Source organism: Ixodes scapularis, unplaced genomic scaffold (genome assembly GCF_016920785.2).
Source record: "Ixodes scapularis isolate PalLabHiFi unplaced genomic scaffold, ASM1692078v2 PGA_scaffold8__174_contigs__length_109621045, whole genome shotgun sequence".
NCBI classification, from domain to species: domain Eukaryota; kingdom Metazoa; phylum Arthropoda; class Arachnida; order Ixodida; family Ixodidae; genus Ixodes; species Ixodes scapularis.
Genome location: NW_024609883.1, coordinates 99,475,710 through 99,491,649, shown reverse-complemented (window position 1 = coordinate 99,491,649; position 15,940 = coordinate 99,475,710). Strand labels below are relative to the sequence as shown.

The 15,940-nt window shown below is 52.8% G+C and overlaps 1 pseudogene; it reads right to left on the bottom strand.

Annotated features, from left to right (window-relative positions):
- The window catches only part of LOC115326808, a 19,345-nt pseudogene extending 3,405 nt beyond the window's left edge, over window positions 1-15,940 (bottom strand).

The window sequence follows — 15,940 nt, the reverse complement described above, 5'->3', positions numbered from 1 at the left end:
AGCTCACGTGTTATTTGCAGCATCGTTGGGTGAATAAAATTGAGACAAAGATTTCAGAATATTCCAACTTGCTTTATTTTGATAGTGGAAATATCAATCTGCGAAGTGGCGGCGTAGATTGCCTAGAACAGTTTTTTTTCTTCTTTTGAATGAGGTAGGTTTATTTCTTTATTTTTTTTACTGTAAACTTCCACTGCCTCCTTGAAGCTGTGTAGTAAATCGCAGCGCGATACCTTAAGAATCCGATTTTGGCGGGCCCTAAGGTGGCCTCTAAAGCGTTAGCTTAGATGCTGTAAAATACACTATGGGCATGATATATTGAAAACACACCAACACAGAAAAGCGCCATAAATATTCCACACAGATGGGACGTTCCCCACTAAATTTAATGGGCTAACGTCCCGCTAAATTTCGCGCGATGCAGATTCACTATATTTGGCGACAACGTCCTGTCCGCAAAATTTAGCAGACGGTGGTCACGTGATGTCACCACAGGCGCAGGTTACGGGGCGACCCCGTAATATATCATACGTGAGAGAAACATTTCAGCGGTGACTAAAACGGGTTGCAAGATTTTTTCAGAAAGTGGACAATTTGTGGAGAGTGTGGATGTTATGCCCAGTCACTAAACCAGCTGCCGAAAAAATCCTCCGAGCGAATAAGGCGCAAACTAGCTGATACGATTACAGGCATAATATAACCCCGAGAATGCAGGAATCAAAAATGACACGAATACACGGCGTCTGCTTGCACGTTTCGAATGTCACCTTTTTCTTTTTAGCAAATAAAGATATCCCACAGCTTCTTTCGCTTATTACGCTTGCAATGCTTGTTATGTTCTTGGGGTTAATTTTTTCTTTTTTTGTGCTGTTTATCCAGTGTTTTTACAGCCGATGTTCAACTACGGACCTTGGCAAAACGGACGCTGCCGCAGGAGAAGCTGGAAACAGCTTCATGGACACCGCGTTGAACAAGAGGTTTCCACCGATGCCAGAACATCGCCCGCTCTCATCCCTGTAACCCGAATTTAGTTTTTGGGTTTCGATGTAAGGAAAGACTATATTACATATGGATCAGTGTTAAATATGTCCGCTCATTTATAGTTGTTGATAGTTTAAGAAACGCAGAGAGCAGTTTATGATGTTTTGCGCTCCTTGCATCGTGATTTCATATTTCGCCCTTTTTTTTGACCAACACCGCCATCTCGCTTGCTGCCGGGCGATAATACGATGATCCGGACTCTAAGCCCTGCGTTGTTTCGAACTGTAAGTTACAATATACACCCGCAAAACGCTCGCTCTAAACTGGAATGCCCATGTGCCTCCACAACACTGCAGAACAAGTGGGGGACTGAATACTGCAATCTACGATGTGCGTCCGGAAAATGGCGAAGCAAAAGTAATCAAAGCGGTTTGACTGGAAAACGCGATTTCCACAGTGGACGAGCACTCGATACGTCATGCTCGTTGTCCGTCTGTGCATGTTGCGTTCTCGAAATTATAATCACTGACAATGAAAGAAACCCAGAGCGTGGTTTATTGTAACTTCCTAATTGATTCTTTGGCGTTCTTATGCGGAAATGCTCGAGGCACGTGCCGCGCGCCACTTCTGGGAAAATCATAGCGTCTGAAATCGAGCTCAGTGCTGCGCTGTGCCGCCATGATCTTCCCAGGGCTGCACGTTACACGTGCCTCGTTCATCAACGAACCTTGCGCGAGTTTCGAAACATCACGGGGCGTTAGCTTTAGGCAGTTGTACCCCCTCTGCGGGATAAAATCGTTTTACTGCTTTTTTTTTTTTTAATTAACGACTATAGACCTTTGCAAAACTCGTCTTCTGCGCGCTGCCATCTTCGTCTGCTGGTCCATGGAACGCCTTCTGAGCATGCGCTGTCGCTCCGTTGCGCGGTATATCAGACGTCGCGCGTTCATCCACGGCTCAGTGACTCAGCATTTTTCGTCCAGGTGATGACAAGCGATGCAAAGGTCTATAGGAAGTATTCACTGGCGGCCATAGCTGTGTGCGCGACTGCTGAGCGCGTGCTGATGGCGAGCTTCCACAGTTATTTTGTAACATGCATTCCGCACCCTTAAGATTGCCGGTCTTAACAGCCTATTAATGTGGGCTCGTTCTGAGCATGCGCTCTAAACAGCACCCACAAATATGGCGCCCAGTGAATACTCCTTATAGGGAGTATTCACTGGCGGCCATATCCGTGTGCGCTGCTGCTGTGCGCGTGCTGACGGCGAGCTTCCGCAGTCCTTTTGGAGCGCGCATTTAGCACCATCAAGGCTGCCGGGCTTAGCAGGCTATTAATGTGAGCTCGTTCTGGGCATGCGCTCTAAGCATCGCCCTCAAATATGGCGTCCAGTGAATACCTCCTATTGGCCACGTAGGCTAGCAAAAGCGTCGGTGCGTTCGGCTTCCTTAGATTAGCCAAACTGGGACTGATTCTGCTTTCATAAAAGGAAATAAGAGTAATGTCAGGTTGTCAATATTGACGGTGATGTTTTAAGAACGCGATGACTCTAATCTTCTATCGAACGCCATCAAACTTGTCACCGTCGATTCGAACACATACCATAGAATTTGTCGTTCCCGACTGATAACCCTGATTGTGACGTCAAGGGTATAAAATCTCTAAAAGGACGCCACCGAACGCGCCTGCACAGTACGAGCCCTAGCACGAGGCTCTCTCTTGAAAATCTCTCATGCTGCCCGTGAGTTCATGGAACGCGAACCATTTTAATTCTAGAACCTCTAGAACCATTAATTCCAAAAATGGCACGCCGTGCTGTTCGTTGTTGCAGCTTAGTTAGAACGCCTCTAAGCATATGCGTCGAACTCGAAACAGGAGGACGGAGAAGGGGCGAGTCCTCCCCCCTCCTTCCCTCCTTCCCCCCCATCCCAGTGGCAGTGGCATCGAAAGAGTGGGCAAGGGGCATAAAGATGGAAGGAGGGGAGGCGGTCGCACCAGCCTCAGATCATTCCTATATTGTACCCATACCTTCCAGAAATGTATACTACAAATTTCGGAAGAAGAGATATCCCGTTTCTTCACTACCATCCCCCCCCCCCCCCCCCCTTTCTCCCGAACATTTTCTACGGCATTTCCTGGCCCCTGTTTTTGTGTGTGTGCTTGTCATACCTCTTTTTATTTCCCTTTCCTCGGTTTTTCCTCGCCAGCCCCTGTCGCCTCCTCGTCTCTCACACCACTACTGGCGTCACTACATAAACCACCTCTTGGCCACCCTAGTAGCTTTGTTGACCGTGGCAGATGAGATCTATAGCCGCGTACGCCGCGCATGGCTCCACAATATCACAATGTTCAATCTTCACCTCGAATCCGAAACGAAGATTTTGGCCCCAAAATACTCCTTCCCAGAGTTGAGATATGTCACTTTGTGGTCACCAGTAGCTTCCAGAAACGACGATTTCGCGATGAGAAAGTTCAGAGTATTCACATCCTGCCTAGGGACAATCTAGACAGCGTTGACTCTAGCGCAGCGCAGCGATGTAGGGACACGGGAAGGCGACGTCATCAGTGCAGCTGTTGAATCGCCTGATCCCACGGTGTTGCTCGCGCGCTCTCCGGTGAAGCTCACTACAACAATGTGTTTCACAATGTCGCTGGAATTTGAGCACCGAGAGCGTTTGGACTAGTTTGGACGCTTGGCATCTCGTCCCTCGTAACGCCATCGTCGCGAGAGTCCGTTCAGCACGCTCCGAGAATTTCGCCCCCAACTTTGTGTTTGACGAGTTTAGCGACCCAGGTATCGGAGATGATACCAGTCGCTCCAGGGAGGACTACGAACCTGGTTCAAGAACCAGCAGTTGTCATTAAACCGTACGCTTCTTTCTTAACCCGGGCAGAAGAATAGAACGACAGGCCAGCAACTCTCTGAGCTTGTCGAGACAATTAATCTGGAAGCAACGTGTACGAATCTCGGATGCCAATCATCCGAACTCGCCAATGTAAAGAATTCCTCAGGAGCGGATACAAAAACGACAAAAACGCAGCTAAATACAGCGCCGAGAGAGAGGGGAAATCGGAATGCCAGTTTTTTTACTTCTCTGTATTTTGTTTTCGAGAACAACGTAGCTCGGGCTGCCAACGCTGAGCTACGTTGTCTTCGAAAACAAAGCTTGACGAGATAAAATTTTGCGATTGAACCCTCATAATATTCCTGCAATAATTTTGTATGAAATATTTTTTTAGCTTTCACTTGTAACGTCCCCTTCCCCCAGAAAAGAAGAAAAAAACATTACTCGAATGCACCTAAGGCTTCTTACGTGTAGGAAGTCGAAAACCAGCTAAGAATGACGTCTAGGACGATGTCTAGGAGGACCTTAAAGACGACGTGGCGAGCGACGCCTAGAAGACTACGTCTAGGAAGACCTCTGAGACGGCGTGAAGAACGAAATCCAGGACGACTTCTAGGACGACGTCAAGAATGACGTCTAGGGCGACCTTAAGGACGACGTCTAGGAAGACCTCTGAGACGGCGTGAAGAACGAAATCCAGGACGACTTCTAGGACGACGTCAAGAATGACGTCTAGGGCGACCTTAAGGACGACGTCTAGGAAGACCTCTGAGACGGCGTGAAGAACGAAATCTAGGACGACTTCTAGGACGACGTCAAGAATGACGTCTAGAGCGACCTTAAGGACGACGTCTAGGAAGACCTCTGAGACGGCGTGAAGAACGAAATCCAGGACGACTTCTAGGACGACGTCAAGAATGACGTCTAGGGCGACCTTAAGGACGACGTCTAGGAAGACCTCTGAGACGGCGTGAAGAACGAAATCTAGGACGACTTCTAGGACGACGTCAAGAATGACGTCTAGAGCGACCTTAAGGACGACGTCTAGGACGACGTCGAGAGCGATGCCTAGAGGAAGACGTCTAGGACGACGTCAAGAACGACGCCTAGAGGAGAACACTTAAGGAGGCGGTGGCGCATTTGGAGTAGATGTCGACGCGATCGCCTCACAGTCCCTCACACGAAGCACACAACGATAACAGATGAAGTCGGAAGCGCGCCTTTTGCACAAGGCGCTTCGGCGGTGGCATCACGGTGAAAACGTATGATGACGCTTGATGAGATCACACTGATGACGCTTGATGACTGTCACAGAAGTAGCGGCAGAAGTAGCGTCTATTTTTATTACGTTTATTTAAACATAAGGTGTTTTCGTTTCCGTAAACATATTTTCTCCTCGCAGCCTGTATGTATATTTGTCCCTGGTTTGGTCTCTGCAAAAGCACGGGGACGTGCGCGTTGTTTTCGTTCTGCTAGTTTCTTCCTAGGGCGAGGGGTTGGCGACGGCGTACGTGAGGCATGTTTTGTATCTTTCTTACTTTTTCCTACCTCTAAGTCACCCGCACTGCGCCCAAAGTCTTATGCTTCATTTGTGTATTGGTAAACCTTTCCTGCCCGCAAGGTAACCCTTAGCAGGACAGAAGTTGTTGGCATAGGGGCCTCGTGTTTCAGCTATGTTTTACTTTTTCTTACTTCAACATGGCGGCCATGCAGTGTCGAAGGTGCCGTGTCTGCGTGTTCTTCCCTTTTTGTGTGAACTACTTTGTGCGCTTTTGATTTTGTGCTGTTTCGACTCCGACCCCGAGCGTGAACAAGCGTCCGCGAGTGTCTCGGTTGTGAGCGCCCGATGCCGTTAAAACGAACCCGACTGGGCCCCAGCTTGTTCACGCTCCACGTTCAGCTTGTTCACGTAATCCGTTACAAGTAACGGAATACTTATAATCCGTTACTTTTTAAAGTAATTTCGTAATTGCCACGTCACCTCTTTTCGGAAGTAATTTTCAATGTAATTTTGTTACAAAATAATGGTAACGGAATATTACATTTACCCGTTAATATTAAAAAAAATATGAGCATAATAGAGTAACTGGAGCAATACGAGAAGAACGTTCAGCAGCATAAAGGGAGCAAGTTCAACAAAATAGAAAACACCAGGAAGGGGAGAATAGCCGAAGGAAAAACACAATTCTTTGAATGACCGGTCACTGGAACCACTAGAAAAACGGGCAAGACATGTACAAATTACGAAAGACGAAGATCATGGTGAGACAACGCCGAGTAGGCTCTCCATCGCATTCCATCGTGTTTTTCTTCTTCTCCCGGGCAAGAGAAAGCTCTTCGTGTTGATTTGTTTTTTGTCTTTTACCGTTTCACCCTTTCCAACTTCGTCGACGTCTTCCGCCACCTGCACCGAACTCAATCCCGGGTCCGTACCCCCTCGATTCGCGGGTTCACAACTAACAGACTAGGTAGCCTCGTGCGAGGCTGTCGAATTCTTTTTGTCTTTGATGTGCGCTACTGTATTCTAGCACGCACTTGAGGCACAACTCAAAAGCGCATGGTGCGAGGCTAAGAGTGGTCTTCAAGGTTACGGTCGATACTTCTTTTGGTTTACTTGTCTGTGCATGGTGGTCAAGTACGCTCTTCACTTTGTAGTCAACTGTCAACTTAAATGGGGTGCGGGGGGGGGGGGGGGGGGGTGTTAGGCCATCTGCAAAATTCCAGGGATCATTTCCGGAGCCCGTAAGCTAGCGGGATAGCGGGTATAGCTGCAGCTTTTGGTGCCTTGTCAGCTTACAGGTTGAACGGAGTACATCTACACTCTTTCTCTTAAATACAATATTTTATTTTTACAAGGACTACCATAACACGGGTGTGTGAGAAATGAAAAGTAGTGTTGCATAATATGTTTAGAAACATATAAAAATATTTCTATTCTTTTCTGGATAAGTGTACGGAAAAAGTAACGTGAAAGTAATTTGTAACGTAACGAGTAACGTAATCCGTTAGTCTTCAGCGAAAGTAATTTGTAAAGGCAGTTCATTACATTTGAGGCTCGGCAATTTGTAATTGTAATCCATTACATTTTTCAAGTAACGAGCACGAATCTGCCGGGAGCCCAAGCCGCCGCATCACATCTCCGAGACCGACCACCTGCTGCTCCGGAAGGACCGCCGCTTCGAGGGCCGCTCTACTTGTGCCGTCTCTGTGGATGGACTGCCGCCGTGCTCCCCGGTCAACTGTATGTTGCTCCCATTCTAAACTTTCTTTTCGACTGCCGCTAATTGGACTCTTACTTTCGTCTTGGTCTTTGTAGACGCGTGCTTATCTCAATGTGTAAGACATTTCTCTGTGCTAACCACGGTATGTTTTTCGCTCGTAGTATCACTGTCTCGTACAATGTACATTCTGCTCTAATACATTGTAAATTCCCCTTTTATGTTCGTTTCGAGCCTATAAACACTGCTCTGCTCCTGTTAACTGATAACACGCCTCCATCTCAATCTCTGCGTTTGCTTACCGGCTACGCCGGGCATCGAACGACCACCCCCTTTTTGTCAGGTCTCGGGGATGGCCTTCCGTCATCACCGGGCACGTGACAATGACGTATTTTTATGACCATCTTTCGGGAACGACGCCGACGACGCCAACGATGCTTGTTTTTCAAGTACTGCGGGAAGTGAGGCCGTCCTAGAGGTCTACGGCGACTTCTAGGACGACCGCAAGAACGACGCCAAGGACAGCGTCTTCCTTGTGCATACGCTTGAGCGTCGCATGCCGTGCAGTCGCATTTTTATACCCTTTTACTCCGAATTTTTGCTTAATAATGTTTTAAAGTGTTCGCCTTAAATAAAATTTTGATATGATATGAAGAGAGAAAGCTTGCGGTTTGATGAAAAGAAAAATTTGCCTGACCAGCATAATGTTTGCGCCCTATGTGGGGGGCGCCATCCCGTATACGCCCTCTCTATAGACGCTTCGTAGCTGCTGTGCATGGGCGCAGCCATGACCAAACTTTAGTTTTAATGCGAAAGCATTAACTGGGCCCCACGGAGCGAACCGACGTCATCAGCGTTGAAGCCGTGCCAAACGGCACCTTCCCCGGTCCCATTGGAGCAAAGTCTGTCGTCTTTAGCAGAAATCTGACGGATCCCACCATTATCTGGCGTGCGTCATCAATGAACGAAGCTCTCATTGACTCTCGTGGGGCGTAGTTCCAAGGGACGCAACCAGAGAAGCCCTCTCCATGGCGGCCCAGTGCACGCAGCGGCCCGAAGTGGCCCGGCGAGGTGCGGCGGTGCGGGCCTTGCCGCCTGGCTGCACAGCCCGCCCGGGCAAACTCCGGAAGAGGTGCACGGCCGAGCTCAGCGTGGCGCGGCCACTTCACGAGAGCGCGCGCTCGGCCGTCGGCCGGCGAAACGTGGCCGTCCACTCCACTACGCCGCAGACGAACAAAGATAGCGGAAGAACGACATTCAAGCTTTCGCTTTCCCAGCTCATAAGAAGTTTTTAGGTGTCCTCGGACTTTTTTGTTTCCTCTTATTTCGCTCACTTTACTTCTTCATTACCACAGCAGAACAAGCTCTTGCCATTTGAGGTTTTACTGTTTCCTTCTTTCCAGCATAAACCTTGTTGCGTTCCAAACCCCGACGAGGCCGTGCTCCATCTAGAGCACACTTACAGGGACGATGCGCAACACCATCGCTCGGCAGAGACCCTCTCGATGACCCGGAATTAAGGCTTTCGAACATCAGCTGAAGGAACCAGCATCAACGGGACTTCGTCTTCCTCTTTCTCCAACATCAAGAGGAGCTGTTGCTGCGGCGACATAAACCTCCGAACCAATGAGAGTGGCTGCTGGACCTCACCAATCACACCAGGATCCCGCCGGTGACGCAACACCGTCACGTCACCGCGGGTATAAAAGGGGGACCCGCGCACACGCGCGGCGAAGACGGAATGGGATCTACCATCGAACGCAACCATGAACTTATGGGCCATTAAAACATCGTCAGAATATAGCCCTAACCCGGTCTCCAGCCTGTCCGTCCCCCAGCCTTTAAGAACCTTTGTGGAGGCTCGTCGACGCTCGCTTCAGTGGCTCGGCATCTCGGTAAGACAACGTAAGGTCAACAGCCATGGCGGCTGTAAGCTAGTCCGTGTGCAAAGCGCCTACAGCATATCGTTTACTTGGCCAAAAGAAACATGCTTAAAAGTTGACATGTCATTTCATTTCATTTCATTTTATTATACCTCAAAGGCACTTCTACCGAAGCGCATTACATGAGGGGGGATAAGAATACAAACTCACATAAAAACAAACAAAAGCAAAAGTAGATTCACAAACAAATACAAATAGTAATATTTGCCGAAAAATGGCTAGGGTTAAATCGCATCAGGATGCATATCATGATAAAAAAAAAAAAAAAAAAAAAAAAAAAAAAAAAACTAATGACTAGCTACCGACATAAACATTTAGACTAACGAAAAACACTTTTGAGGTGTGCCTTGCAAAGATCGCGGAATTTAGCTGGATTATTTTCGAGAGCAATAGCCTCAGGAAGAGAATTCCAGTTATTGATGGCTAGAGAGAGCGGGGAATTTTGAAATTTATTAGTTCTCGCAAATAGAGGGTTTATTTTCTGGCTGTGGTCACGACGTAAGGAGATGTGAGATGGATGTTGGCAGTAATGGTTTCGGAATGACGAAGAGGAATAGTAGATTTTGTGGAACATGACAAGACGAGCAAGTTTAGTTCTTTCGGCCAGTGGGCAAAGGTCTAGATTTGTTTTAAGTGCGGTTACGCTTGATGTCCGTGAGTAGTCATGAGATATGAAGCGAGATGCTTTATTCTGAACTGATTCAAGTTTGTTAATAAGGTAAGCTTGATGCTGTAGGAATTTGCGTACCGCCGCCGATTCGCCGTTTCCCACGTGGTCCGTCAACAACCCGAGTCCAGCCTGGTTCTTTCACGGGAGCGGGATTCCGCTCCCAGTTTATTGGTACAATAAAACACAACACTACAAAACACTCAATCTAAACTACAAATACAAGCTACATTACACAATTATTTACAAATGCACGTTAAGGCTAAAGCTAAACACAAAGGAGGCCCTTAGGCCTCGCGTCCCGCGATATCCTAGATCCGGTCGCCACCCACTTGCCTGCCAGTGCCTGCGTCTCGGTCTCGTCCGAAGTTCTTAGAGGCCTCTCGCCCCCTGCCCCACCGAGTATATATGTCGATGGGCGAGGAGGTTTCTCCTCGCCTGCCACGGGGGCGCCTGCAGCGCCCTCCAGTGGCTAGGAGAGAAAGCGGCGCGTCGGGAGCCGAATTCGAGATCCCGATCGACCCCGCGGCAACACGACCATGTGATCGTGTCGCGGCCAAGATTGGCCGAATGGTTTGATGGGCGCCCTCGTGAATTCACGGTGCGCCATACTCCCCTCTCCTAAAAATCGAAGTACGCCGGAATTCAGACGTACGGCTAGGCTGCTGGGAACACCGTCGCTTGGTTTGGCCTGGAGACCCCCCACACGCACACACACACCGCTGGTCCCATAGGTCGTCCTCACTGAGGTCCATCAGTTCGCCCGAGACCTGGGGTGCGCGGCCACCACACACCTCACAGTAGGCTGTGTCGACTTCGGCTTGGCGGCGGCCTCCGGGGCAACGGGGTCCTTGAGCAGAGTGCCTGGCCACCATGAGACTGGCCCCTCCACAGAGTGGTGCACCGGAGAGGGACTGTGGTTGCGACCCAGCTGAGACCGCCCTCCCGGAACGATGCGGGGCTGGAAGTCCAGTGTCACTGAGAACTGCACCCCGGCGTCCTGCGTGGCGTCGCGGACGTCCCACAAAGCTCCCCGAGCTGTGGTTCCTGCCGGGGAATACGCTGCCAGAAGACGAGGAGTTCAGCCCAGGCTGGTGTTTGTCCAAACGGCGACTCCTCCTTTCATCCTCTCCAGAGAGGACCATTCGGTGCACACCAAGTTGCGTCTCGAAGCAGCAGCCGCAGGGGCGATGACGCACAAGATGGGAAAAGTCCAAGGCGTGCGCCCAGCGAGGGAGCAGTACCCCAACACCAACAGCAACGCCGCACACAAAAACAAAACAAAAAAAAACAGAAAAAACAAAACAAACATTCAAAGCAAAAACAAGAAAAACAAACACTGAGGGTTCCGAGGCACCCTCCCCCCCACCCACAAAGAAAAACAATAAAAAAAAAAAAAAAAAATGCCGGGAACGCCGATTTCGGATCGCTCCCCCCTCTTCTTCCCTTCCCCGGGTTACGGAACGCCGATTTCGGATCGTCCCCCCTCTTCTTCCCTTTCCCGGGCCACGCACTCTACGAGGTTCCGATCCCATCGGGTTGCCTCCGGCTACGCGTGTTGTAGCTGTGCCGCGGTGGTCCCAGGAACTCCTGAGATCGTTGGCGCCCGCGAATGCCCCTTTGCGGCCGCTTGACCGGCTCATCCCCTTCCCTGGGGAAAAAGGGTTTCAGTTCGCCGATGTGAACTGTCCCGCGGACGAGATCAGAATTCTGGTCCCTCAGCGTGTATGTCAGTCGAGACTTCTTGGAATCGATGACAAAGGGGCCAACCCACTTGGGGGCCAACGCCGCCGAGAAGAACTTACTTGCATCGCTCTGCACGTGACTTCGCCGCAGAACGGTGTCGCCCACCTCGAACTGCGCATCGCGGTGCGCTTTGTCATAGGTGCTCTTCTGCTCCGCCCGCGCGCGAGCCCTGTTTCCGCGGGCGGCGTCCAGCGCCCGCGACAGTCGCTCTCTTGTGCGCGTCGCGAAATCCTCGTGCGAGGGCACCGCTCTGGCCGCGCTCTGTCGCGGGCGAAGAACCGCATCGGTCGGCGTAGAGAGTTCTCTGCCGAAGTTCAAAAGCGCCGGCGTGAACCCAGTGCTGCGGTTGAGGTTGGACCGCAATGCAAACGAAATCGAATCCAAGTGCAGATCCCAGTCCCGCTGCTTACGAGCATACGCCCCGAGCAGCGGCTTGATGTCGCGGTTCCGCCGCTCGGTCACATTTGCTTGTGGATGGTAACACGAAGTCTTACAATGCTTAATCCCGAGGGCCTGGCAGGTTGCCGCGAAGACTTTCGAGCAAAATATCGAGGCGTTGTCACTCACCAGTCTCTCGGGGAACCCGTAGCGACACCAGACTTCGGACAGCCTGCTCAGGACTCCCTTGGCTGTCACCTTCCGCATGGGAAACATCTCGACGAATCCGGTGAAGTGGCAAGTGACTACCAACACATGTTGATAGCCTCCGCTTGACCGCGGCAGGGGTCCCATCAAGTCGCAGGCCGCGATCTCCCATGGCCGCGTACTCACGATGGGCTCGAGCAGGCCAGGTGGTCTGCCGCCCCTGGGCTTGCGCTCTTGGCACACTGCGCAGCTACGGACATAACGGCACAGCTGCCCCTTCATGCCCGGCCAGGTAGCGAAACGGCGCAGCTTATGCCACGACTTCGGTGCACTGCCGTGACCGTCCGCATCGTGGTAGTGACGCAGCGCTGCCACTCTGAGATCGCGGGGAATCACGGTCTTGAACGACTCACTTGAATCGCTCTCTTCCGGGAAGTAGCGCAGCAGGACGCCGTCCCCATCGATCAGGTAAGATTCCAGCTCACCTGCTTCGATGTCTGACTCCTGGGCGATGGCACTTGGCCCTCTCGGTGTTCCGGAGTGCCGGAGCGTCTTTTCGCCCGTCTGGTCAGGATCCATCTCTTGCCTGAGCCGGTCGAAGATAGCGCGACAAAACGAATCGCTCTGCTGCGCTTCGTACAGTTCCGTTCGGTTGAACGCCGGTCCCAGTGAGGTAATCGCCTCAGCCAGCTGCGCGACGCCGCCACAGTGGGGAGCGGAGCGTGAGGCGGGATTTCCCGTCTCCTGGGGGATGGCCCCGCCTCCGTAGTCTGCTGCCTCGCGCGGTGGGGGATCCACGGGTGCGCGGGAGAGGGCGTCGGCCACCACATTTGTCGTGCCCTTCCGGTACCGAATTCGGTACTCGTACTTCTGCAGTGTCAAGGCCCAGCGCGCCAGTCTTCCGGCGGGTTCCTTGATTCGGGAGAGCCACGCGAGGGCCATATGGTCCGTCTCGATCGTGAATTCCGTCCCCTCGACATAATGATCGAACTTCTTAAGAGCAAAAATGATGGCGAGGCATTCGCGCTCACTCACCGTGTAGTTCTTCTCTGCCGGGTTCAGCGCCCGGCTGGCAAATGCCACCGGGCGGATCTCTCCCTCTGTCTCCTGCAAGAGCACCGCGCCGAGTCCCTGGTCGCTGGCGTCCGTCTGGATCGTGAAGGGCCTATTCAGGTCTGGCAGTTTGAGGGATGCTGTACGCGCCAAGGCCTCGGTCAGCTGGAGGAACGCCTCCTCCTGCGGCGCTTCCCAGCTCCAGGGAGCAGCTTTCCTCAGCAACTGCGTGAGGGGTGCCTGCATGGCGGCGCAGTTCGGGATGTAGGCTCGGTAGTATCCTATCATGCCGAGAAAACGGCGCACTCCCCCGACATCGGTAGGGACTGGGAACTCCAAGATCGCCCGCAACTTGTCCGCGTCGGGGGAAACTTTTCCTCTCTCGATCCGGAATCCCAACAAGCTGATCTCAGAAGCTCCAATTTGGGCTTTAGTCGGGTTTAGCGTGAGGCCGGCGATTCGTAGTTTGCGCAACACGTCCTCGAGGTGACGAAGGTGGTCCTCGAAAGTTTCCGAGTACACAATGATGTCGTCCAGGTACGCGAGCGCGTGCTGCCACTTGGCATCTCCGAGCACCCCGTCGATCAACCGCTGAAATGTCATCGGTGCACCTGTTAATCCGAACGGCATCCGAGTGAACTCGAACAGGCCTCGGTGACACACGAATGCAGTTTTGCTTTCGTCGCCCGGGCTCATCTCCACTTGGAGGTAGCCTTTGCTTGCGTCGAGGGTAGTGAAATACTTCGCCTTCCCCAGATTCGAGATGATTTCTTCGATGCTCGGAAATGGATACGCATCTTTTACGGTCACCGCGTTCAAGCGCCGATAATCGACGCAGAGTCTCGATGTTCCGTTCTTCTTGGGCACCAAAACCACCGGGAATCCCCAGGGTCCTGATGACCGGCGAATGATTCCCGACTTCAGGAGCTCATCGACTGCGGCATCTATCGCTTTTCGCTTCGCCAGGCTCACAGGACGCGGATTGGACTTCCAAGGGCGTGCGTCCCCAGTTTCAATGCGATGTTGCACCTGCTTAGTGCAGCCCGGCTGTTCGGTGAACATTTCGTCAAAGTTGTGCAGCAAAGCCGCCAACCTCTCTCGCTCTGGTCGAGACAGTCCATCGGCATTGGCCAACGGGTGGCCCATTCCGTCGCAGTGCTCGGCGGAGCTCGGAGTTGGGTGACTCATGGCGTCGTCGCGGTCGGTTCTTTCCTGTTCTGTCGCTTTTCCCAGCGCTGCCGCCATGGCCCCCATGGAGTGCTCTCGGAAACTTGAAAGGGGTGCATGTGCCCCCTCTCGGTACCCGCCACTTGCCACGTCAATGATGATGCCGGTGTGGGCCAGGAAATCCCGTCCCAGAATGATGGGCACTGTCAGCCCGGCCAAATGGACGAACCGCTGTCTCTGCGCCCGTTGATTCCAACGTACCACGAGACGCACTGCTCCCCTCGAGGTCGTCGACCCACAAGCCAACTGGAAAGTGGTCTCCCCATGCCTCACCCGAACGGACTTCTGTTGGAGATGCCTGAGGACCTCGTCCCCAATTAGCGACGCACTAGCCCCGCTATCCAGAAGAGCTGCGAACTCCTTTCCCGCCACCGTCAGGGAAATAAATGGGGCCGCGGTGCTTGTCACTGTTCCGACTCGATACGCCGTCGGCACGCACACAGTCGATGGGGTGTCGGGGACCCGCTCGTTGGTCTGTTTCGCCGCCGATAACTTTATCGGCGGCCTCCTCCGTTTCCCGGTATCTCCCTTGTGCAGTCGCGCCTATAGTGCCCGATTTCGTGGCACCGAAAGCAGCGGCCTCGCCAACCTGGGATAGGACTCTCCCCAGTGGGACGTGCGATGCGCTCACCCCTTTGCGGCAGCGGGTCGGCGGCAGACTGCTCCTGGGCTGCGGCGATCCGTGGTGCGCCGGTCGGCCGGAATTCGGCCGCGTGGACGGCCGCGCTCCCTCCTCGGCGTGATCCTGGCTCCAAGGCGTCATCTGTGAGCTCCCAGGGATTCCCGCTCGGCTCCCCGCTGGCCGCCGCCATTGCGGCTTCCCCCCGTCGACACCCACGTGGCACCGGCCCGTGCCACGCGCATCGGGGTTCGAGCGTGTCGATTGGTGCTGGGGGAAGGTGGTACCTGCGCTCCGCCAGTATGTCGGCCTGAACCTTGCGTGCCTCCTGTGCGAGCTCACTCAGACTTCCGAATGGGCGCCCACGCAGGTACCGCGAAAAGGTGGGATGCGCCTGCCTCACCACCCGCTCGACCTGCTCCTGGTTCGTAGCATTCGGATCGGCGATCTGCAGGAGTTCCTGCATTGCCCGCAGGTACTCAGCAAAGGGCTCAGCGGGAGCCTGCGTTCTTTCATCCAGTTCCCTGCGCATTCTTGGCAGGTAGTCTGCCGGCAAGAACTCTTGTCGGAAGAGGGCCGTGAACTCGTCGAGAGTTCCGGCTGACTCGCCCACAAGGCGATGCCACCTGGCTGCTGGGCCTACAAGAGCCACCGGCAGAACTCTGCCTAGCGTCTCCTTCTCTGTCAGGCCGGTAGCCTTCCGATATCGCTGGATTTCCAGCAAGAAGTCGGTCGCGCTCAGAGCTCGATCGCTGTGTCCGCTGTACTCCGGCACCGGAATGCGGATGAGGGTTTTTGGCGACGGCGTTTCCCTCTGCATGCTCTGTAAGGCCTGAGCGAACGCCGCAACCAACGCCGTGGATTCACGGGACATCTCCGTGCTCTGCGGCATAGACACTACTGGCGATACCGTCGGCGTTTCCGGACTCAGCCCTACGGTCATCTCCGCGGCGTTCCCCTCCGCCAACCCCGAGAGCCGTCGCTCTTTTTCCGCTTGTGTCGTCGCGACGTCCGCCAAAAACATTAAATCTGTTAGCGCGAAATTACCCGCGGCCAT